The 23,265-nt window shown below is 51.9% G+C and overlaps 1 long non-coding RNA gene across 1 annotated transcript; it reads left to right on the plus strand.

Annotated features, from left to right (window-relative positions):
* The first annotated feature begins 7,731 nt into the window (after positions 1-7,731).
* LOC130300825 (uncharacterized) lies at positions 7,732-9,270 on the plus strand. Its single transcript, XR_008851639.1, has 3 exons — positions 7,732-7,882; positions 8,523-8,587; positions 8,690-9,270. It is a non-coding gene; the product is annotated as an uncharacterized LOC130300825 (long non-coding RNA).
* Positions 9,271-23,265: the final 13,995 nt, after the last annotated feature.

Consider the following 23,265-nt stretch of genomic DNA (forward strand, 5'->3'; position numbering starts at 1 on the left):
TTGCAAAGGATCAACTTTTGGGTACGTGCACTGGCACTTAACGGAGATATCTTATTCCCTATCATAAGGATAGGGGATAAGATGTCTAATGGTGAGAGTCCTGCTGCTGGGACCACAGTAATCTCCATGCAGCTCCAGGCATTCTAAATAGTATGTTTAGATCGCTGGCTTCCCGTGGCAGGATTCATGACATCACATAGACATGAATGGAGGGGGCGTGGCATGACATCATTTTCCGCACCACGAGAACTCAGTGTTCTACATTTATTGTTTAGAACGCCGGGTGCTGCATGGAGATCACGAGGGTGAGAGCGACAGGACCTCAATGATCAGACATCTTATACCCTATACTTTGGATAGGGAATAAGATTTTTAGGGGCGGAATACCCCTTTAAGGAAGTAGGAAGGGTGTGTAGGCATGCATTACAAGCAACTACAAAAAGAGCAGCTGGGAGAAATGGCAGGATGCAAAGCAAAGTTTGGCTGGGACTGATTTTTTGTGTGTTGTGGCCGATTAAAGGAGAACTATGGCAAAAATTAACTTATGCCCTATCCATGGGATAAGGGCAGTGGCGTACCAAGGCGGGGGGCGGGGCGGCCCGGGTGCCACTCTCAAGGGGGGGGCCAGGGGCGAACTGACCCGCCGCCGCCGCTTCTGAGGTCCCATTCGTCACAGATCCCCAGCAGTAAGCGCTACCTTCTCCTGTATGCGCGATACACGCACATACAGGAGAAGGCGACCCCTCTGTGTGAGCCGCATCTGCAGCTACACAGAGGAGACGTGACCTCCGCCCCCACACAGCACGCAGTACAGGCGCCGGTGACGTCACTCATCCGGCGCCTGTACTGTGGAAGGGAGAAGACGCGGGCCCTGCAGCTGAGGAGATCACTCCGTGGGATATCAGGTGAGCATCCTTTTTTATTTTATATTTTTTGCTCTACATTTACCTATGGGGGGAGGGGGGGGCTGCTCTGCATTTACCTATAGGGAAGGGGGAGAGAGGGGGGGTGCTCTGCATTTACCTATAGGGAAGGGGGGGAGAGGGAGGGGGGGTGCTCTGCATTTACCTATAGGGAAGGGGGGGGAGGGAGGGGGGGTGCTCTGCATTTACCTATAGGGAAGGGGGGGGAGAGGGAGGGGGGGTTCTCTGCATTTACCTATAGGGAAGGGGGGGAGAGGGAGGGGGGTGCTCTGCATTTACCTATAGGGAAGGGGGGAGGAAAGGGGGGTGCTCTGCATTTACCTATAGGGAAGGGAGGAGAGGGAGGGGGTGCTCTGCATTTACCTATAGGGAAGGGGGAGAGAGGGGGGTGCTCTGCATTTACCTATAGGAAAGGGGGGGTGCTCTGTATTTACCTATAGGCAAGGGGGGGAGAGGGAGGGGGGTGCTCTGCATTTACCTATAGGGAAGGGGGGGGGAGAGGGGGTGCTCTGCATTTAACTATAGGGAAGGGGGATAGAGGGTGGGGGTGCTCTGCATATACCTCTAGGGAAGGGGGGGAAAGGGGGGGTGCTCTGCATATACCTAGGGCTGGGCGGTATGACCATATATGTGTATCACGGTATTTTTTTAACTTACGGTGGTTCCACGGTATATAACGGTATTTCCCCCCCCCCCAAATCATGTGACCCGCCAGCGCTTTTTTGCCCCCCCCCCCCCCATCATGTGACCTGCGCGCAGTGTTCGGTTTCCCCCCCCTCAAAATGATGTGACCCGCCAGCATTGTTCTGCTCCCCCCAATCAATGATCAGCCCAGCGGGGTTCTACTCACATATTTGACATATGCCCTCCTCCTCTTTGTTGGGGGCCGCTGGCGGTAGAACTCACTGTACGCCAGTGGTCTCCAACCTGCGGACCTCCAGTTGTTGCAAAACTACAACTCCCAGCATGCCCGGACAGCCAATGGCTGTCCAGGCATGCTGGGAGTTGTAGTTTTGCAACAGCTGGAGGTCCGCAGGTTTGAGACCACTGCTGTACGCTGTATACAGCTTCATACATGACAGTGGGCTCAGCCTATCACTGGCAGGGGCGGGGCATCGCTCTGGCCGTTGATAGGCTGACGGCTGTCCGGCATTCCCGTCCCCAGCGACGTGGGTGAGTTAAAAGTTTATTTTCTGTATCTTTTGCAGCCCGGGCATAGGTATACAGCGTACAGCAGTGGTCTAAAACCTGCGGACCTCCATGCCGGAAGTTGTAGTTTTGCAACAACTGGAGGTCCGCAGGGTGGAGACCACTGGCGTACAGAGAGTTCCATCGCCGGCTGTCCGGGCATGCTGGGAGTTGTAGTTTTGCAACATCTGGAGGTCTGCAGGTTGGAGACCACTGGCGTACAGTATAGAGTTCCAGCGCCCGGCTGCCCCCAACAAAGAGGAGGAGGGCAGTGCTTGACATATGTGAGTAGTACCCAGCTGGGCTTATCATTAATTGGGGGGAGCAGAACAGTGCTGGCGGGTAACATAGGATTAGTTCCCCGATGTGGGGACAGAGCTGTGCTAGGCTGATCATACATTCCCGAGGGGGAGGGGCCCAACTGGTATTGCGGTATGGGGGAAAATCCATATTGTGCAGCCCAAAAAATGTGGTATTCGGTATGAACCGGTATACCGCCCAGCCCTAGATATACCTATGGGAAAGAGGTGGTGTAGCTCTGCATATACCTATGGGAAAGAGGGGGGGGGGTGTAGCTCTGCATATACCTATGGGGAAGAGGGGTGGGGGGTTTAGCTCTGCATATACCTATGGGAAAGAGAGGGGGTGTAACTCTGCATATACCTATGGGAAAGAGGGGGAGTGTAGCATAGCTCTGCATATACCTATGGGAAAGAGAGGGGTGTGTAACTCTGCATATACCTATGGGAAAGAGGGGGGGTGTAACTCTGCATATACCTATGGGAAAAAGGGGGCTACCTGGCTACCTACCTACCTGCCCTTTTACTGTGCAGGACACCAAGGAGGGCATTATTACAGTTTGTGGGCCTATAGATGGGAAGATTGTGTAGAGGAGGGCACTGAAAACATGCAGAGTCTGACATGTTTTTCCTGCAGATGTTAAGAGATTCACATGGCGGTCTTATCCGGACGGAGAAGAAAAGGAAAGAGGACGCCGCTGATCAGAAAAGACGTAATTGTGAGTCCCAAAATGTAACTGTAATCACTTATATGGTATACACATCCTGTGTACAGCTGATATCTACCACCATATGGTCCTGTATATAATCACTTATATTGTATACAGATCCTGTATAGTATACTGGTCTGTGTATAGTGGTTTAATTCAGTACAGTATGGCGGTATTATCCAGTTATTGTGTGGTGGTATATATTTACTCCTTGTATACCAGTATTATTGGTTTTAGAAATTTACTGTCACGATCCCGGCTGGTAGGAGGTGGATTCTCTGTGCCAGAGAGGGATTGGCGAGGACCGTGCTAGTGGACCGGTTCTAAGTCACTACTGGTTTTCACCAGAGCCCGCCGCAAAGCGGGATGGTCTTGCTGCGGCGGTAGTGACCAGGTCGTATCCACTAGCAACGGCTCAACCTCTCTGACTGCTGAAGATAGGCGCGGTACAAGGGAGTAGACAGAAGCAAGGTCGGACGTAGCAGAAGGTCGGGGCAGGCAGCAAGGATCGTAGTCAGGGGCAACGGCAGGAGGTCTGGAACACGGGCTAGGAACAAACAAGGGAACGCTTTCACTAGGCACAAGGGCAACAAGATCCGGCAAGGGAGTGCAGGGGAAGTGAGGTATAAGTAGGGAGTGCACAGGTGGAAACTAATCAAGGTAATTGGGAAGATTGGACCAGGCACCATCATTGGTGCACTGGCCCTTTAAATCGCAGAGACCCGGCGCGCGCGCGCCCTAGGGAGCGGGGCCGCGCGCGCCGGGACAGGACCGACGGAGAGCGAGTCAGGTACGGGGGCCGGGGTGCGCATCGCGAGCGGGCGCCACCCGCATCACGAATCGCATCCCGGCTGGAGGCGGGTACCGCAGCGCACCCGGTCAGTGGATCTGACCGGGGCGCTGCAGCAACGAGGATGAGGCGAGCGCTCCGGGGAGGAACGGGGATCCGGAGCGCTCGGCGTAACAGTACCCCCCCCCTTGGGTCTCCCCCTCTTCTTGGGGCCAAAGAACCTGAGGATCAAAAACTCAATTTTTCCGTGATGAGGTCCGAGGCACATTAGGAGGGGTTCCGTGCGGTAACGCACGGCACAGTCCAATCTTTCATTGTTAACACAATTGATGTAGAGGGGTCTGGCGAGACTGGTCACAGGGACGTTGAACCTGTTGATAAGAGAGGCCAAAAAAAAATTTCCTGCAGATCCGGAATCCAAGAAGGCCATAGTAGAGAAGGAGAAGGTAGAGGCAGATATCCGCACAGGCACAGTAAAGCGTGGAGAAGCAGAGTTGACATCAAGAACTGTGTCACCTTTGTGCGGAGTCAGCGTACGTCTTTCCAGGCGGGGAGGACGGATAGGACAATCCTTCAGGAAGTGTTCGGTACCGGCATAGTACAGGCAAAGATTCTCCATGCGGCGTCGTGTCCTCTCTTGAGGTGTCAAGCGAGACCGGTCAACTTGCATAGCCTCCACGGCGGGAGGCACAGGAACGGTTTGCAGAGGACCAGAGGAGAGAGGAGCCGGGGAGAAAAAACGCCTCGTGCGAACAAAGTCCATATCCAGGCGGAGCTCCAGACGCCATCCGGAAAAACGCATGTCAATGCGAGTGGCAAGATGAATGAGTTCATGTAGGTTAGCAGGAGTTTCTCGTGCGGCCAGAACATCTTTAATGTTGCTGGATAGGCCTTTTTTAAAGGTCGCGCAGAGAGCCTCACTATTCCAGGACAACTCGGAAGCAAGAGCACGGAACTGAATGGCGTACTCGCCAACTGAAGAAACACCCTGGGCCAGGTTCAGCAGGGCAGTCTCGGCAGAAGAAGCTCGGGCAGGCTCCTCGAAGACACCACGGACCTCAGCGAAGAAGGACTGGACTGTGGCTGTGGCAGGATCATTGCGGTCCCAGAGTGGTGTGGCCCCAGACAAGGCTTTTCCAGAAAGGAGACCACGGCAGAGTCTAGAGTCCTCATCAAATTTGTCCGGCAGGGACAAGCAGGGGTTAGGAGCGGCCGGTTGCTGCGGAGGAGTTGCAGGAGCCGGCGGAGGAGATGGTTGTTGCAGCTGCTGTGTCTGTGACTGAAGTTGCTGTATCTGCGGCAGCAGCTGCTGTATCTGTGACTGAAGTTGCAGTGTCACGGTGGTCAAGTATGCCAGCTGGTGATTTCGTTGGGCAATCTGTCGGGCTTGCTGGGCGACCAGTGTGGGGAGGTCGGCGACAAGTGGCAGAGGAACTTCAGCGGAATCCATGGCCGAATCTACTGTCACGATCCCGGCTGGTAGGAGGTGGATTCTCTGTGCCAGAGAGGGATTGGCGAGGACCGTGCTAGTGGACCGGTTCTAAGTCACTACTGGTTTTCACCAGAGCCCGCCGCAAAGCGGGATGGTCTTGCTGCGGCGGTAGTGACCAGGTCGTATCCACTAGCAACGGCTCAACCTCTCTGACTGCTGAAGATAGGCGCGGTACAAGGGAGTAGACAGAAGCAAGGTCGGACGTAGCAGAAGGTCGGGGCAGGCAGCAAGGATCGTAGTCAGGGGCAACGGCAGGAGGTCTGGAACACGGGCTAGGAACAAACAAGGGAACGCTTTCACTAGGCACAAGGGCAACAAGATCCGGCAAGGGAGTGCAGGGGAAGTGAGGTATAAGTAGGGAGTGCACAGGTGGAAACTAATCAAGGTAATTGGGAAGATTGGACCAGGCACCATCATTGGTGCACTGGCCCTTTAAATCGCAGAGACCCGGCGCGCGCGCCCTAGGGAGCGGGGCCGCGCGCGCCGGGACAGGACCGACGGAGAGCGAGTCAGGTACGGGGGCCGGGGTGCGCATCGCGAGCGGGCGCCACCCGCATCGCGAATCGCATCCCGGCTGGAGGCGGTACCGCAGCGCACCCGGTCAGTGGATCTGACCGGGGCGCTGCAGCAACGAGGATGAGGCGAGCGCTCCGGGGAGGAACGGGGACCCGGAGCGCTCGGCGTAACATTTACCTATGTTAAAGTGTTTCTCACATATATAAATTTTAGTTTATTGTGAGTGGGATTTGGGTGGAATAGAGTGTGGCAGAAGATTGATGAGGTGCAGAGGCCCTTGCTTTTTTTTTGGTCCGGGGGCCCCGAGTGTTGTCAGTCTGCTCCTGGGGGGAGTGGGTGTAATTAAGGGAGGGTGAGTGTGTGTGTGTGTGGGGGGGTGCCAAACAAAGGGTCCGCCCTGGGTGCCAAATGCTCTAGGTACGCCCCTGGATAAGGGATAAGTAGCTGATCATGGTGGTCTGACCGCTGGGGCCCCCTACGATTTCTGGGATGAGACCCGGGGCTCAGTCAGAAGTGTGTGTTGCAGACGGCACTCACTCTATTATTTTCTATGAGAGCGCCAAAAAAAACAGAGTAAAGCACTTGGGCATCATCGATGCTGCCATAGAAATGTATAAAGTGCGTGTCATCTACCTGGGATACGCGGCAAAGCTTCTTGTGCGTATGATAAAGATGGGAGCCTATACTTTCTAACTGGACAGATTGGTATTCCTGCAGTTTATTTGCCTGCTCTTGCTTAAGTGTATAATCCGGTGCGGGGTATGTGTAGGGGAGTAGCTGGAAACCACAGGGTCCCGATGAAAAAAAATTTCCCTGGACCCCCCGTCCCTTCATGGTAGCCACAGACGACCCTAAGAATGCTGTCAAAGTTTTATGCCCAGAAATGGTTGGCTACTCACTTTGTCAGTAGATTCTAATCCTATATATGAAGACAATCAGGGAGATTTATCAAAACTTGCGGAGATGAAAAGCTGACCAGTTGCCCATAGCAACCAATCAGACTATACAAATATATAGCACAACCTGCAGCCTGGTCCAACCTATTGTGAAAACAATCATTTAGGCTGGGGTTACACTTGGCGCATGTTACCGGGCACATGTTAGGTTGGAATCAATAGGGTAATATGGGACACCAGACACTAATGGTGTTTTCTTCATCTTTTTATTGCGTTTTTATCGAAATTTGTGGGAGGCCGAGAGTATGGTTTTTTGTTTTTTTTGTATTTAAAGTTCTGGCGTTTTTCTTCCCAAATTTTCAATAGAAACCCTTGAGTCACATAATAAAAGAATCACATGACTTGTAAAGAGAAAAGCCGGGGGAATAAAAAAAAAACGCCAAAGGGGGAAAAAATAAGCCTATAACAATAATAATAATCAAAAGCAAAATGTCCAGCGCGAATATCAAGGAACAGGATGTTTATTCCAATGAAAGCCAAAAAGACCAGGAAAACATGACAAGGTGACGCGTTTCGGTCCTAAGACTGGACCTTAGTCATACATAGACGTGTATGACTAAGGTCCAGTCTTAGGACCGAAACGCGTCACCTTGTCATGTTCTCCTGGTCTTTTTGGCTTTCATTGGAATAAACATCCTGTTCCTTGATATTCGCGCTGGACATTTTGCTTGTTGGTTCCAGTCGGTGTTGCCCACGCCGGTCCTGGCGCGACGGGCTGAGGGAGTGAGCTGGACTATACACTTCTTTGTCTGCAATAATAATAATCATAATAATCATACACATTGGGGGAGATGTATGAAAACCGATGCAGAGGAAGTTGACCAGTTGCCCATAGCAACCAATCACATTGCTTCTCTCACTTTTCAGAGGCCTTTTTAAAAATGAAAGAAGCGATCTGATTGGTTGCTATGGGCAACCACTTTTCCTCTTCACAGGTTTTGATAAATCTCCTCCAGTGTTTTTGGCAAAAATAACACAAAGATGTCATCTTGGAGGAAAAGAAATGAGGTGGGGCAGTTTTTTTGGTGTCTTTTAAAAAATTGTGACTGTTACTAGGCGTAGGCTGGGATTAAACACAGTTTATATGTGACATTTTTCAAATCACACATTGCTTTAACTCTGGCGGCCCCCCCCATGTCATAGCATGCTGGGAGTTGTAGTTTTGCAACAGGTGGACAACCACAAGGGATAACTGATGCAGTATGTCAATCTAGGGCCATGGTGTCTGATCTTGAACTGGCAGCAGGAGCCACGACCACTTTAAATCAATGACTGCCGGGACGTCTGACGAGTGACATCCTACGCTGCAGACCCCACGTCAGGGACGTCACTCGTCAGACGCCCATGCTGTTGGGGCCACAAAATGATATTACAAATACTAAGCGTCTGGTTAGGAGAAACAAATATAACACACCCATAGGGAGTAGCGCCATTTTAATTAAAAAAATGCAAAATAAAAAACCCTTAGATAATAGTCATGCAGAATATGTTAAAAAGCTTTTTTAGGTTTCAGCCAATCAGAGAGCAGCACTGCTCAAATAGAACTCCCAGGAGGTAACAGCGTGTCACACATGTGATGTCATAACCATTGTCCACCAGAGAGCAGCACTGAGCAGATATAACACTGCTCCTGCTCATTCTTCACCAGTGAGGGGCCGGTGCTGGACACTGTAGGGACGCGGGAATGTGAAGTCAAAAACATGACTGTGACTGGTAAGTGCCACATTGTTTTTTCCAAAAGGTCTTTAGTGCAGTTCCATGTGCATTTCTATAATAAACATGTAAATAATCGATCTTTTTGTTTTCCCATCTTAGATGCACTATTTCCAGCATGTGGAGTAGCATTTCCGGACTTACTGCAAGAAGTTGGATGATGGCCTAGATTTCCGGACTTACAGCAAAACGTTGGATGAAGGCCTAGATTTCCGGACCTACAGCAAGAAGTTGGATGAAGGCACAGCCCCTCAAATCACGCACATACACAGACACATTTGCCCAAATTCTAGAGGTAACCTCCTTTAGTATGCCCAGAGGAAGGGCAATACAGTAGCCATGGATTCCCTACAGGTTTCCTCCCCTCTGGAGGTTTTTCCTGTCCTGAGTTAGTTACTGTACGCTCTTTGTGAGTGATGGACGGTTACAAAAATCCCTACACAAACATTTTAATAAATAATAAATAAAGTTTCCCTTTTTTTAAACTGTTCTTTGACTTGTTGAACTCATTTATTTTATTTCTTTGTGTGAAAAATAGTGTCAGCAAAATGTGGATGACATGACATTTTTTTAAGTGTCAAAAGCTGCTCTCCTACGTGATCTGCACAATACGGTGTGGAGAGAGGCAGCTGATGCTGGTTTGTACAGTTGCTGAGGCAACCGTAGGACACCCAGCAAGTTCCCTGCACAAGCCTTTTTCTGATGAATGGGGACTTGCTAGGGGTCATACAGTTGCAAAGGATCAACTTTTGGGTACGTGCACTGGCACTTAACGGAGATATCTTATTCCCTATCTTAAGGATAGGGGATAAGATGTCTAATGGTGAGGGTCCTGCTGCTGGGACCACAGTGATCTCCATGCAGCTCCCGAAATTCTAAAAAGTATGTTTAGATCGCTGGCTTCCCGTGGCAGGATTCATGACATCACATAGACATGAATGGAGGGGGCGTGGCATGACGTCATTTCCCGCACCACGAGAACTCAGTGTTCTACATATATTGTTTAGAACGCCGGGTGCTGCATGGAGATCTCGAGGGTGAGAGCGACAGGACCTCAATGATAAGACATCTTATACCCTATACTTTGGATAGGGAATAAGATTTTTAGGGGCGGAATACCCCTTTAAGGAAGTAGGAAGGGTGTGTAGGCATGCATTACAAGCAATTACAAAAAGAGCAGCTGGGAGAAATGGCAGGATGCAAAGCAAAGTTTGGCTGGGACTGATTTTTAGTGTGTTGTGGCCGATTAAAGGAGAACTATGGCAAAAATTAACTTATGCCCTATCCATGGGATAAGGGCAGTGGCGTACCAAGGCGGGGGGCGGGGCGGCCTGGGTGCCACTCTCAAGGGGGGTGCCAGGGGCGGACCGACCCGCCGCCGCCGCTGCTGAGGTCCCACTCGTCCCAGATCCCCAGCAGTAAGCGCTACCTTCTCCTGTATGCGCGATACACGCACAAACAAGAGAAGGCGTCCCCTCTGTGTGAGCCGCATCTGCAGCTACACAGAGGAGACGTGACCTCCACCCCCACGCAGCATGCAGTACAGGCGCCGGTGACGTCACTCATCCGGCGCCTGTACTGTGGAGGGGACAAGACGCGGGCCCTGCAGCTGAGGAGATCGCTGCGTGGGATATCAGGTGAGCATCCTTTTTTATTTTATATTTTTTGCTCTACATTTACCTATGGGGGGAGGGGGGGCTGCTCTGCATTTACCTATAGGGAAGGGGGAGAGAGGGGGGGGGGGTGCTCTGCATTTACCTATAGGGAAGGGGGGAGAGGGAGGGGGGGTGCTCTGCATTTACCTATAGGGAAGGGGGGGAGTGGGAGGGGGGGTGTTCTGCATTTACTTATAGGGAAGGGGGGGGAGAGGGAGGGGGGGCTCTGCATTTACCTATAGGGAAGGGGGGGAGAGGGAGGGAGGGTGCTCTGCATTTACCTATAGGGAAGGTGGGTGCTCTGCATTTACCTATAGGGAAGGGGGATAGAGGGTGGGGGTGCTCTGCATATACCTCTAGGGAAGGGGGGGTGCTCTGCATATACCTAGGGCTGGGCGGTATGACCATATATGTGTATCACGGTATTTTTTTTAACTTACGGTGGTTCCACAGTATATAACGGTATTTCCCCCCCCCCCTCCAAAATCATGTGACCCGCCAGCGCTTTTCTGCACCACCCCCCCCCCCCCCCCCGCCCCTATCATGTGACCTGGGCGGAATGTTCGGTTTCCCCCCCCCCCCCAAAATCATGTGACCCGCCAGCACTGTTCTTCTCCCCCCAATCAATGATCAGCCCAGCGGGGTACTACTCACATATTTGACATATGCCCTCCTCCTCTTTGTTGGGGGCTGCTGGCGGTAGAACTCACTGTACACCAGTGGTATCCAACCTGCGGACCTCCAATTGTTGCAAAACTACAACTCCCAGCATGCCCGGACAGCCAACGGCTGTCCGGGCATGCTGGGAGTTGTAGTTTTGCAACAGCTGGAGGTCCGCAGGTTTGAGACCACTGCTGTACGCTGTATACGGCTTCATACATGACAGTGGGCTCAGCCTATCACTGGCAGGGGCGGGGCATCGCTCTGGCCGGTGATAGGCTGACGGCTGTCCGGCATTCCCGTCCCCAGCGACGTGGGTGAGTTAAAAGTTTATTTTCTGTATCTTTTGCAGCCCCGGCATGGGTATACAGCGTACAGCAGTGGTCTAAAACCTGCGGACCTCCAGTTGTTGCAAAACTACAACTCCCAGTATGCCCGGACAGCCGTTGGCTGTCCGGGCATGCCAGGAGTTGTAGTTTTGCAACAACTGGAGGTCCGCAGGGTGTAGACCACTGGCGTACAGAGAGTTCTATCGCCGGCTGTCCGAGCATGCTGGGAGTTGTAGTTTTGCAGCATCTGGAGGTCTGCAGGTTGGAGACCACTGGCGTACAGTATAGAGTTCCAGCGCCCGGCGGCCCCCAACAAAGAGGAGGAGGGCAGTGCTTGACATATGTGAGTAGTACCCAGCTGGGCTGATCATTAATTGGGGGGAGCAGAACAGTGCTGGCGGGTAACACAGGATTAGTTCCCCGATGTGGGGACAGAGCTGTGCTAGGCTGATCATACATTCCCGAGGGGGAGGGGCCCAACCGGTATTGCGGTATGGGGGAAAATCCATATTGTGCAGCCCAAAAAATGTGGTATTCGGTATGAACCGGTATACCGCCCAGCCCTAGACATACCTATGGGAAAGAGGGGTGGTGTAGCTCTGCATATACCTATGGGAAAGAGGGGGTGGGGGGTTTAGCTCTGCATATACCTATGGGAAAGAGGGGGGGTGTAACTCTGCATATACCTATGGGAAAGAGGGGGGGGTGTAGCATAGCTCTGCATATACCTATGGGAAAGAGAGGGGGTGTAACTCTGCATATACCTATGGGAAAGAGGGGGGGGTGTAACTCTGCATATACCTATGGGAAAAAGGGGGTTACCTGGCTACCTACCTACCTGCCCTTTTACTGTGCAGGACACCAAGGAGGGCATTATTACAGTTTGTGGGCCTATAGATGGGAAGATTGTGTAGAGGAGGGCACTGAAAACATGCAGAGTCTGACATGTTTTTCCTGCAGATGTTAAGAGATTCACATGGCGGTCTTATCCGGATGGAGAAGAAAAGGAAAGAGGACGCCGCTGATCAGAAAAGACGTAATTGTGAGTCCCAAAATGTAACTGTAATCACTTATATGGTATACACATCCTGTGTACAGCTGGTATCTACCACCATATGGTCCTGTATATAATCACTTATATTGTATACAGATCCTGTATAGTATACTGGTCTGTGTATAGTGGTTTAATTCAGTACAGTATGGCGGTATTATCCAGTTATTGTGTGGTGGTATATATTTACTCCTTGTATACCAGTATTATTGGTTTTAGAAATTTACCTACGTTAAAGTGTTTCTCACATATATAAATTTTAGTTTATTGTGAGTGGGATTTGGGTGGAATAGAAGTGTGACAGAAGATTGATGAGGTGCAGAGGCCCTTGCTTTTTTTTTGGTCCGGGGGCCTCGAGTGTTGTCAGTCTGCTCCTGGGGGGAGGGGAGGGAGGGGGTGTAATTAAGGGAGGGTGCGTGTGTGTGTGTGGGGGGGGGGGTGCCAAACAAAGGGTCCGCCCTGAGTACCAAATGCTCTAGGTACGCCCCTGGATAAGGGATAAGTAGCTGATCACGGTGGTCTGACCGTTGGGGCCCCCTACGATTTCTGGGATGAGACCCGGGGCTCAGTGAGAAGTGTGTGCTGCAGACAGCACTCACTCTATTATTTTCTATGAGAACGCCCAAAAAAAAAACAGAGTACAGCACTTGGGCATCATCGATGCTGCCATAGAAATGTATAAAGTGCGTGTCATCTACCTGGAATACGCGGCAAAGCTTCTTGTGCGTATGATAAAGATGGGAGCCTATACTTTCTAACTGGACAGATTGGTATTCCTGCAGTTTATTTGCCTGCTCTTGCCTAAGTGTATAATCCGGTGCGGGGTATGTGTAGGGGAGTAGCTGGAAACCACAGGGTCCCGATGAAAAAAAATTTCCCTGGACCCCCCGTCCCTTCATGGTAGCCACAGACGACCCTAAGAATGCTGTCAAAGTTTTATGCCCAGAAATGGTTGGCTACTCACTTTGTCAGTAGATTCTAATCCTATATATGAAGACAATCGGGGAGATTTATCAAAACTTGTGGAGATGAAAAGCTGACCAGTTGCCCATAGCAACCAATCAGACTATACAAATATAAAGCACAACCTGCAGCCTGGTCCAACCTGTTGTGAAAACAATCATTTAGGCTGGGATTACACTTGGCGCATGTTACCGGGCACATGTTACGTTGGAATCAATAGGGTAATATGAGACACCAGACCAGTGTTTCCCAACCTTTTTCGGGTCGGGGCACACCTCGGAAATTTTTTTTTCCACGGGGCACCGCTACCGAGGTTGACGAGCAAGAAAAAAAAAAAAGGAAAAATGGTAAAAAACGCAATGCACTATATCTATTTATGTAGTTTAAGTGCTGCTTTATACAGCAACTCACCAACGACGTCTTCTCTAATTTGCTTCATTGCCTTCTCTTCTCCATTTGGTCTGGGCCATCATCACAATTTCTTCCACTCACAATTCTTCACCGTTAAACCTGCAAAACAAACCTATTAGGCGCCGAACTTTTTTTTCTTTTTTTTTTTACATGGGTGACAGAGGGGTGTAGAAGAGTGGACATGGGTGACAGAGGGGTTTAGAGGGGTGTAGAGGAGTGTACAGAGGGGTGTAGAGGAGTTTACATAGGGGTGTAGAGGAGTGTACATGGGTGACAGGGGTGTAGAGGAGCGTACATGGGTGACAGAGGGGTGTAGAGGAGCGTTAAGAGGGGTGTAGAGGAGCGTACATGGGTGACAGAGGTATAGAGGAGCGTACATGGGTGACAGGGGTGTAGAGGAGCGTACATGGGTGACAGGGGTGTAGAGGAGCGTACATGTGTGACAGAGGGAAATAGAGGAGTGTACATGAGTGACAGAGGGGTATAGAGGAGTGTACATGAGTGACAGAGGGATATAGAGGAGCGTACATGGGTGACAGATGGGTGTGAATGGGTGACAGAGGGGTGTAGAGGAGTGTACATGGGTGACAGATGGGTGTACATGGGTGACAGAGGGGTGTAGAGGAGTGTACATGAGTGACAGAGGGGTTTAGAGGAGTGTACATGGGTGACAGATGGGTGTACATGGGTGACAGAGGGGTGTAGAGGAGTGTACATGGGTGACAGATGGGTGTACATGGGTGACAGAGGGGTGTAGAGGAGTGTACATGGGTGACATTTGGGTGTACATGGGTGACAGAGGGGTGTAGAGGAGTGTACATGGGTGACAGATGGGTGTACATGGGTGACAGAGGGGTGTAGAGGAGTGTACATGGGCGACAGAGGGGTATAGAGGAGTGTACAAGAGTGACAGAGGGGTATAGAGGAGTGTACATGGGTGACAGATGGGTGTACATGGGTGACAGGGGTGTAGAGGAGTGTACATGGGTGACAGATGGGTGTACATGGGTGACAGAGGGGTGTAGAGGAGTGTACAAGGGTGACAGATGGGTGTACATGGGTGACAGAGGGGTGTAGAGGAGTTTACATGGGTGACAGATGGGTGTACATGGGTGACAGAGGGGTGTAGAGGAGTGTACATGGGTGACAGAGGGGTGTAGAGGAGTGTACATGGGTGACAGATGGGTGTACATGGGTGACAGAGGGGTGTAGAGGAGTGTACATGGGTGACAGAGGGGTATAGAGGAGTGTACATGAGTGACAGAGGGGTATAGAGGAGTGTACATGGGTGACAGAGGGGTGTAGAGGAGTGTACATGGGTGACAGATGGGTGTACATGGGTGACAGAGGGGTATAGAGGAGTGTACATGGGTGACAGAGGGGTATAGAGGAGTATACATGGGTGACAGAGGGGTGTAGAGGAGTGTACATGGGTGACAGAGGGGTGTACATGGGTGACAGAGGGGTGTAGAGGAGTGTACAGAGGGGTGTAGAGGAGGGTACATGTGTGACAGGGGTATAGAGGAGTGTACATGGGTGACAGATGGGTGTAAAAGGGTGACAGAGGGGTGTAGAGGAGTGTACATGGGTGACAGAGGGGTGTAGAGGAGCGTACATGGGTGACAGAGGGGTGTAGAGGAGTGTACAGAGGGGTGTAGAAGAGTGTACATGGGTGACAGAGGGGTATAGAGGGGTGTACATCGGTGACAGAGGGGTGTAGAGGAGTGTACATGGGTGACAGAGGGGTGTAGAGGAGTATACATGAGTGACAGAGGGGTATAGAGGAGTGTACATGGGTGACAGAGGGGTGTAGAGGAGTGTACATGGGTGACAGATGGGTGTACATGGGTGACAGAGGGGTATAGAGGAGTGTACATGGGTGACAGAGGGGTATAGAGGAGTATACATGGGTGACAGAGGGGTGTAGAGGAGTGTACAGAGGGGTGTAGAGGAGTGTACATGGGTGACAGAGGGGTGTACATGGGTGACAGAGGGGTGTAGAGGAGTGTACAGAGGGGTGTAGAGGAGTGTACATGTGTGACAGGGGTATAGAGGAGTGTACATGGGTGACAGATGGGTGTACAAGGGTGACAGAGGGGTGTAGAGGAGTGTACATGGGTGACAGAGGGGTGTAGAGGAGCGTACATGGGTGACAGAGGGGTGTAGAGGAGTGTACAGAGGGGTGTAGAGGAGTGTACATGGATGACAGAGGGGTATAGAGGGGTGTACATCGGTGACAGAGGGGTGTAGAGAAGTGTACAGAGGGGTGTAGAGGAGTGTACATGGGTGACAGAGGGGTGTAGAGGAGTGAACATGGGTGATAGATGGGTGTACATGGGTGACAGAGGGGTGTACATGGGTGACAGAGGGGTGTAGAGGAGTGTACATGGGTGACAGAGGGGTGAAGAGGAGTGTACATGGGTGACAGAGGGGTATAGACGAGTGTACATGGGTGACAGAGGGTTGCAGAAGAGTGTACATGGGTGACAGGGGTGTAGAGGAGTGTACATGGATGACAGGGGTGTAGAGGAGCATACATGGGTGAAAGGGGTGTAGAGGAGCGTACATGGGTGACGGGGGTGTAGAGGAGTGTACAGAGTGGTGTTGAGGAGTGTACAAAGGGTTGTAGAGGAGCATACATGGGTGACAGGGGTGTAGAGGAGGGGACAGAGGGGTGTAGAGGAGTGGATAGATGGGTGTAGAGGAGTGGACAGACGGGTGTAGAGGAGTGGACATGGGTGACAGATGGGTGTACATGGGTGACAGAGGGATATAGAGGAGTGTACATGGGTGACAGAGGGGTATAGAGGTGTGTACACGGGAGACAGAGGGGTATAGAGGAGTGTACATGGGTGACAGAGGGGTGTAGAGGAGCGTACATGGGTGACAGAGGGGTGTAGAGGAGTGTACAGAGGGGTGTAGAGGAGTGTACATGAGTGACAGAGGGGTATAGAGGAGTGTACATGGGTGACAGAGGGGTGTAGAGGAGTGTACATGGGTGACAGAGGGGTGTAGAGGAGTGTACATGAGTGACAGAGGGGTATAGAGGAGTGTACATGGGTGACAGAGGGGTGTAGAGGAGTGTACATGGGTGACAGATGGGTGTACATGGGTGACAGAGGGGTATAGAGGAGTGTACATGGGTGACAGAGGGGTATAGAGGAGTATACATGGGTGACAGAGGGGTGTAGAGGAGTGTACAGAGGGGTGTAGAGGAGTGTACATGGGTGACAGAGGGGTGTACATGGGTGACAGAGGGGTGTAGAGGAGTGTACAGAGGGGTGTAGAGGAGTGTACATGTGTGACAGGGGTATAGAGGAGTATACATGGGTGACAGATGGGTGTACAAGGGTGACAGAGGGGTGTAGAGGAGTGTACATGGGTGACAGAGGGGTGTAGAGGAGCGTACATGGGTGACAGAGGGATGTTGAGGAGTGTACAGAGGGGTGTAGAGGAGTGTACATGGGTGACAGAGGGGTATAGAGGGGTGTACATCGGTGACAGAGGGGTGTAGAGGAGTGTACAGAGGGGTGTAGAGGAGTGTACATGGGTGACAGAGGGGTGTAGAGGAGTGAATATGGGTGATAGATGGGTGTACATGGGTGACAGAGGGGTGTACATGGGTGACAGAGGGGTGTAGAGGAGTGTACATGGGTGACAGAGGGGTGTAGACGAGTGTAAATGGGTGACAGAGAGGTGCAGAAGAGTGTACATGGGTGACAGGGGTGTAGAGGAGTGTACATGGATGACAGGGGTGTAGAGGAGCATACATGGGTGAAAGGGGTGTAGAGGAGCGTACATGGGTGACGGGGGTGTAGAGGAGTGTACAGAGTGGTGTTGAGGAGTGTACAAAGGGTTGTAGAGGAGCGTACATGGGTGACAGGGGTGTAGAGGAGTGGACAGAGGGGTGTAGAGGAGTGGATAGATGGGTGTAGAGGAGTGGACAGACGGGTGTAGAGGAGTGGACATGGGTGACAGATGGGTGTACATGGGTGACAGAGGGGTATAGAGGAGTGTACATGGGTGACAGAGGGGTATAGAGGAGTGTACACAGGTGACAGAGGGGTATAGAGGAGTGTACATGGGTGACAGAGGGGTGTTGAGAAGTGTACATGGGTGACAGATGGGTGTACATGGGTGACAGAGGGGTGTAGAGGAGTGTACATGAGTGACAGAGGGGTATAAAGGAGTGTACATGAGTGACAGAGGGGTATAGAGGAGTGTACATGGGTGACAGATGGATGTACATGGGTGACAGAGGGGTGTAGAGGAGTGTACATGGGTGACAGATGGGTGTACATGGGTGACAGAGGGGTGTAGAGGAGTGTACATGGGTGACAGATGGGTGTACATGGGGGACAGAGGGGTGTAGAGGAGTGTAAATGGGTGACAGAGGGGTGTAGAGGAGTGTACAAGGGTGGCAGAGGGGTGTTTAGGAGTGTACATGGGTGACAGAGGGGTGTAGAGGAGTGTACATGTGTGACAGAGGGGTATAGAGGAGTGTACATGGGTGACAGATGGGTGTACATGGGTGACAGAGGGGTGTAGAGGAGTGTACATGGATGACAGAGGGGTATAGAGGAGTGTACATGGGTGACAGAGGGGTGTTGAGAAGTGTACATGGGTGACAGATGGGTGTACATGGGTGACAGAGGGGTGTAGAGGAGTGTACATGAGTGACAGAGGGGTATAGAGGAGTGTACATGAGTGACAGAGGGGTATAGAGGAGTGCACATGGGTGACAGATGGGTGTACATGGGTGACAGAGGGGTGTAGAGGAGTGTACATGGGTGACAGATGGGTGTACATGGGTGACAGAGGGGTGTAGAGGAGTGTACATGGGTGACAGATGGGTGTACATGGGTGACAGAGGGGTGTAGAGGAGTGTAAATGGGTGACAGAGGGGTGTAGAGGAGTGTACATGGGTGGCAGAGGGGTGTAGAGGAGTGTACATGGGTGACAGAGGGGTGAAGAGGAGTGTACATGGGTGACAGAGGGGTGTAGAGGAGTGTACATGTGTGACAGAGGGGTATAGAGGAGTGTACATGGGCGACAGATGGATGTACATGGGTGACAGAGGTGTGTAGAGGAGTGTACATGGGTGACAGATGGGTGTACATGGGTGACAGAGGGGTGTAGAGGAGTGTACATGGGTGACAGATGGGTGTACATGGGGGACAGAGGGGTGTAGAGGAGTGTAAATGGGTGACAGAGGGGTGTAGAGGAGTGTACAAGGGTGGCAGAGGGGTGTAGAGGAGTGTACATGGGTAACAGAGGGGTGTAGAGGAGTGTACATGTGTGACAGAGGGGTATAGAGGAGTGTACATGGGTGACAGATGGGTGTGAATGGGTGACAGCGGGGTGTAGAGGAGTGTACATGGGTGACAGATGGGTGTACATGGGTGACAGAGGGGTGTAGAGGAGTGTACATGAGTGACAGAGGGGTATAGAGGAGTGTACATGGGTGACAGATGGGTGTACATGGGTGACAGAGGGGTGTAGAGGAGTGTACATGGGTGACAGATGGGTGTACATGGGTGACAGAGGGGTGTAGAGGAGTGTACATGGGTGACATTTGGGTGTACATGGGTGACAGAGGGGTGTAGAGGAGTGTACATGGGCGACAGATGGGTGTACATGGTTGACAGAGGGGTGTAGAGGAGTGTACATGGGTGACAGAGGGGTGTAGAGGAGTGTACATGGGTGACAGATGGGTGTGCATGGGTGACAGAGGGGTGTAGAGGAGTGTACATGGGTGACAGAGGGGTATAGAGGAGAGTACATGAGTGACAGAGGGGTATAGAGGAGTGTACATGGGTGACAGATGGGTGTACATGGGTGACAGAGGGATGTAGAGGAGTGTACATGGGTGACAGATGGGTGTACTTGGGTGACAGAGGGGTATAGAGGAGTGTACATGGGTGACAGAGGGGTATAGAGGAGTGTACATGGGTGACAGATGGGTGTACTTGGGTGACAGAGGGGTATAGAGGAGTGTACATGGGTGACAGAGGGGTATAGAGGAGTATACATGGGTGACAGATGGGTGTGAATGGGTGACAGCGGGGTGTAGAGGAGTGTACATGGGTGACAGATGGGTGTACATGGGTGACAGAGGGGTGTAGAGGAGTGTACATGAGTGACAGAGGGGTATAGAGGAGTGTACATGGGTGACAGATGGGTGTACATGGGTGACAGAGGGGTGTAGAGGAGTGTACATGGGTGACAGATGGGTGTACATGGGTGACAGAGGGGTGTAGAGGAGTGTACATGGGTGACATTTGGGTGTACATGGGTGACAGAGGGGTGTAGAGGAGTGTACATGGGCGACAGATGGGTGTACATGGGTGTAGAGGAGTGTACATGGGTGACAGAGGGGTGTAGAGGAGTGTACATGGGTGACAGATGGGTGTGCATGGGTGACAGAGGGGTGTAGAGGAGTGTACATGGGTGACAGAGGGGTATAGAGGAGAGTACATGAGTGACAGAGGGGTATAGAGGAGTGTACATGGGTGACAGATGGGTGTACATGGGTGACAGAGGGATGTAGAGGAGTGTACATGGGTGACAGATGGGTGTACTTGGGTGACAGAGGGGTATAGAGGAGTGTACATGGGTGACAGAGGGGTATAGAGGAGTGTACATGGGTGACAGATGGGTGTACTTGGGTGACAGAGGGGTATAGAGGAGTGTACATGGGTGACAGAGGGGTATAGAGGAGTATACATGGGTGACAGAGGGGTGTAGAGGAGTGTACATGGGTGACAGAGGGGTGTACATGGGTGACAGAGGGGTGTAGAGGAGTGTACAGAGGGGTGTAGAGGAGGGTACATGTGTGACAGGGGTATAGAGGAGTGTACATGGGTGACAGATGGGTGTACAAGGGTGACAGAGGGGTGTAGAGGAGTGTACATGGGTGACAGAGGGGTGTAGAGGAGCGTACATGGGTGACAGAGGGGTGTAGAGGAGTGTACAGAGGGGTGTAGAGGAGTGTACATGGGTGAAAGAGGGGTATAGAGGGGTGTACATCGGTGACAGAGGGGTGTAGAGGAGAGTACATGGGTGACAGAGGGGTGTAGAGGAGTGTACATGAGTGACAGAGGGGTATAGAGGAGTGTACATGGGTGACAGAGGGGTGTAGAGGAGTGTACATGGGTGACAGATGGGTGTACATGGGTGACAGAGGGGTATAGAGGAGTGTACATGGGTGACAGAGGGGTATAGAGGAGTATACATGGGTGACAGAGGGGTGTAGAGGAGTGTACAGAGGGGTGTAGAGGAGTGTACATGGGTGACAGAGGGGTGTACATGGGTGACAGAGGGGTGTAGAGGAGTGTACAGAGGGGTGTAGAGGAGTGTACATGTGTGACAGGGGTAGAGAGGAGTGTACATGGGTGACAGATGGGTGTACAAGGGTGACAGAGGGGTGTAGAGGAGTGTACATGGGTGACAGAGGGGTGTAGAGGAGCGTACATGGGTGACAGAGGGGTGTAGAGGAGTGTACAGAGGGGTGTAGAGGAGTGTACATGGGTGACAGAGGAGTGTAGAGGAGTGAACATGGGTGATAGATGGGTGTACATGGGTGACAGAGGGGTGTACATGGGTGACAGAGGGGTGTAGAGGAGTGTACATGGGTGACAGAGGGATGTAGAGGAGTGTACATGGGTGACAGAGGGGTGTAGAGGAGTGTACATGGGTGACAGAGGGGTGCAGAAGAGTGTACATGGGTGACAGGGGTGTAGAGGAGTGTACATGGATGACAGGGGTGTAGAGGAGCATACATGGGTGAAAGGGGTGTAGAGGAGCGTACATGGGTGACGGGGGTGTATAGGAGTGTACAGAGTGGTGTTGAGGAGTGCACAAAGGGTTGTAAAGGAGCGTACATGGGTGACAGGGGTGTAGAGGAGTGGACAGAGGGGTGTAGAGGAGTGGACATGGGTGACAGATGGGTGTACATGGGTGACAGAGGGGTATAGAGGAGTGTACATGGGTGACAGAGGGGTATAGAGGAGTGTACACGGGTGACAGAGGGGTATAGAGGAGTGTACATGGGTGACAGAGGGGTGTTGAGAAGTGTACATGGGTGTCAGATGGGTGTACATGGGTGACAGAGGGGTGTAGAGGAGTGTACATGAGTGACAGAGGGGTATAGAGGAGTGTACATGAGTGACAGAGGGGTATAGAGGAGTGTACATGGGTGACAGATGGATGTACATGGGTGACAGAGGGGTGTAGAGAAGTGTACATGGGTGACAGATGGGTGTACATGGGTGACAGAGGGGTGTAGAGGAGTGTACATGGGTGACAGATGGGTGTACATGGGGGACAGAGGGGTGTAGAGGAGTGTAAATGGGTGACAGAGGGGTGTAAAGGAGTGTACAAGGGTGGCAGAGGGGTGTAGAGGAGTGTACATGGGTGACAGAGGGGTGTAGAGGAGTGTACATGTGTGACAGAGGGGTATAGAGGAGTGTACATGGGTGACAGATGGGTGTACATGGGTGACAGAGGGGTGTAGAGGAGTGTACATGTATGACAGAGGGGTATAGAGGAGTGTACATGGGTGACAGAGGGGTGTTGAGAAGTGTACATGGGTGACAGATGGGTGTACATGGATGACAGAGGGGTGTAGAGGAGTGTACATGAGTGACAGAGGGGTATAGAGGAGTGTACATGAGTGACAGAGGGGTATAGAGGAGTGTAGATGGGTGACAGATGGGTGTACATGGGTGACAGAGGGGTGTAGAGGAGTGTACATGGGTGACAGATGGGTGTACATGGGTGACAGAGGGGTGTAGAGGAGTGTACATGGGTGACAGATGGGTGTACATGGGTGACAGAGGGGTGTAGAGGAGTGTACATGGGTGACAGAGGGGTGTACATGGGGGACAGAGGGGTGTAGAGGAGTGTAAATGGGTGACAGAGGGGTGTAGAGGAGTGTACATGGGTGGCAGAGGGGTGTAGAGGAGTGTACATGGGTGACAGAGGGGTGTAGAGGAGTGTACATGTGTGACAGAGGGGTATAGAGGAGTGTACATGGGTGACAAATGGATGTACATGGGTGACAGAGGGGTGTAGAGGAGTGTACATGGGTGACAGATGGGTGTACATGGGTGACAGAGGGGTGTAGAGGAGTGTACATGGGTGACAGATGGGTGTACATGGGGGACAGAGGGGTGTAGAGGAGTGTACAAGGGTGGCAGTGGGGTGTAGAGGAGTGTACATGGGTGACAGAGGGGTATAGAGGAGTGTACATGGGTGACAGAGGGGTATAGAGGAGTGTACACGGGTGACAGAGGGGTATAGAGGAGTGTACATGGGTGACAGAGGGGTGTTGAGAAGTGTACATGGGTGTCAGATGGGTGTACATGGGTGACAGAGGGGTGTAGAGGAGTGTACATGAGTGACAGAGGGGTATAGAGGAGTGTACATGAGTGACAGAGGGGTATAGAGGAGTGTACATGGGTGACAGATGGATGTACATGGGTGACAGAGGGGTGTAGAGGAGTGTACATGGGTGACAGATGGGTGTACATGGGTGACAGAGGGGTGTAGAGGAGTGTACATGGGTGACAGATGGGTGTACATGGGGGACAGAGGGGTGTAGAGGAG

Source organism: Hyla sarda, chromosome 1 (genome assembly GCF_029499605.1).
Source record: "Hyla sarda isolate aHylSar1 chromosome 1, aHylSar1.hap1, whole genome shotgun sequence".
NCBI classification, from domain to species: Eukaryota; Metazoa; Chordata; class Amphibia; order Anura; family Hylidae; genus Hyla; species Hyla sarda.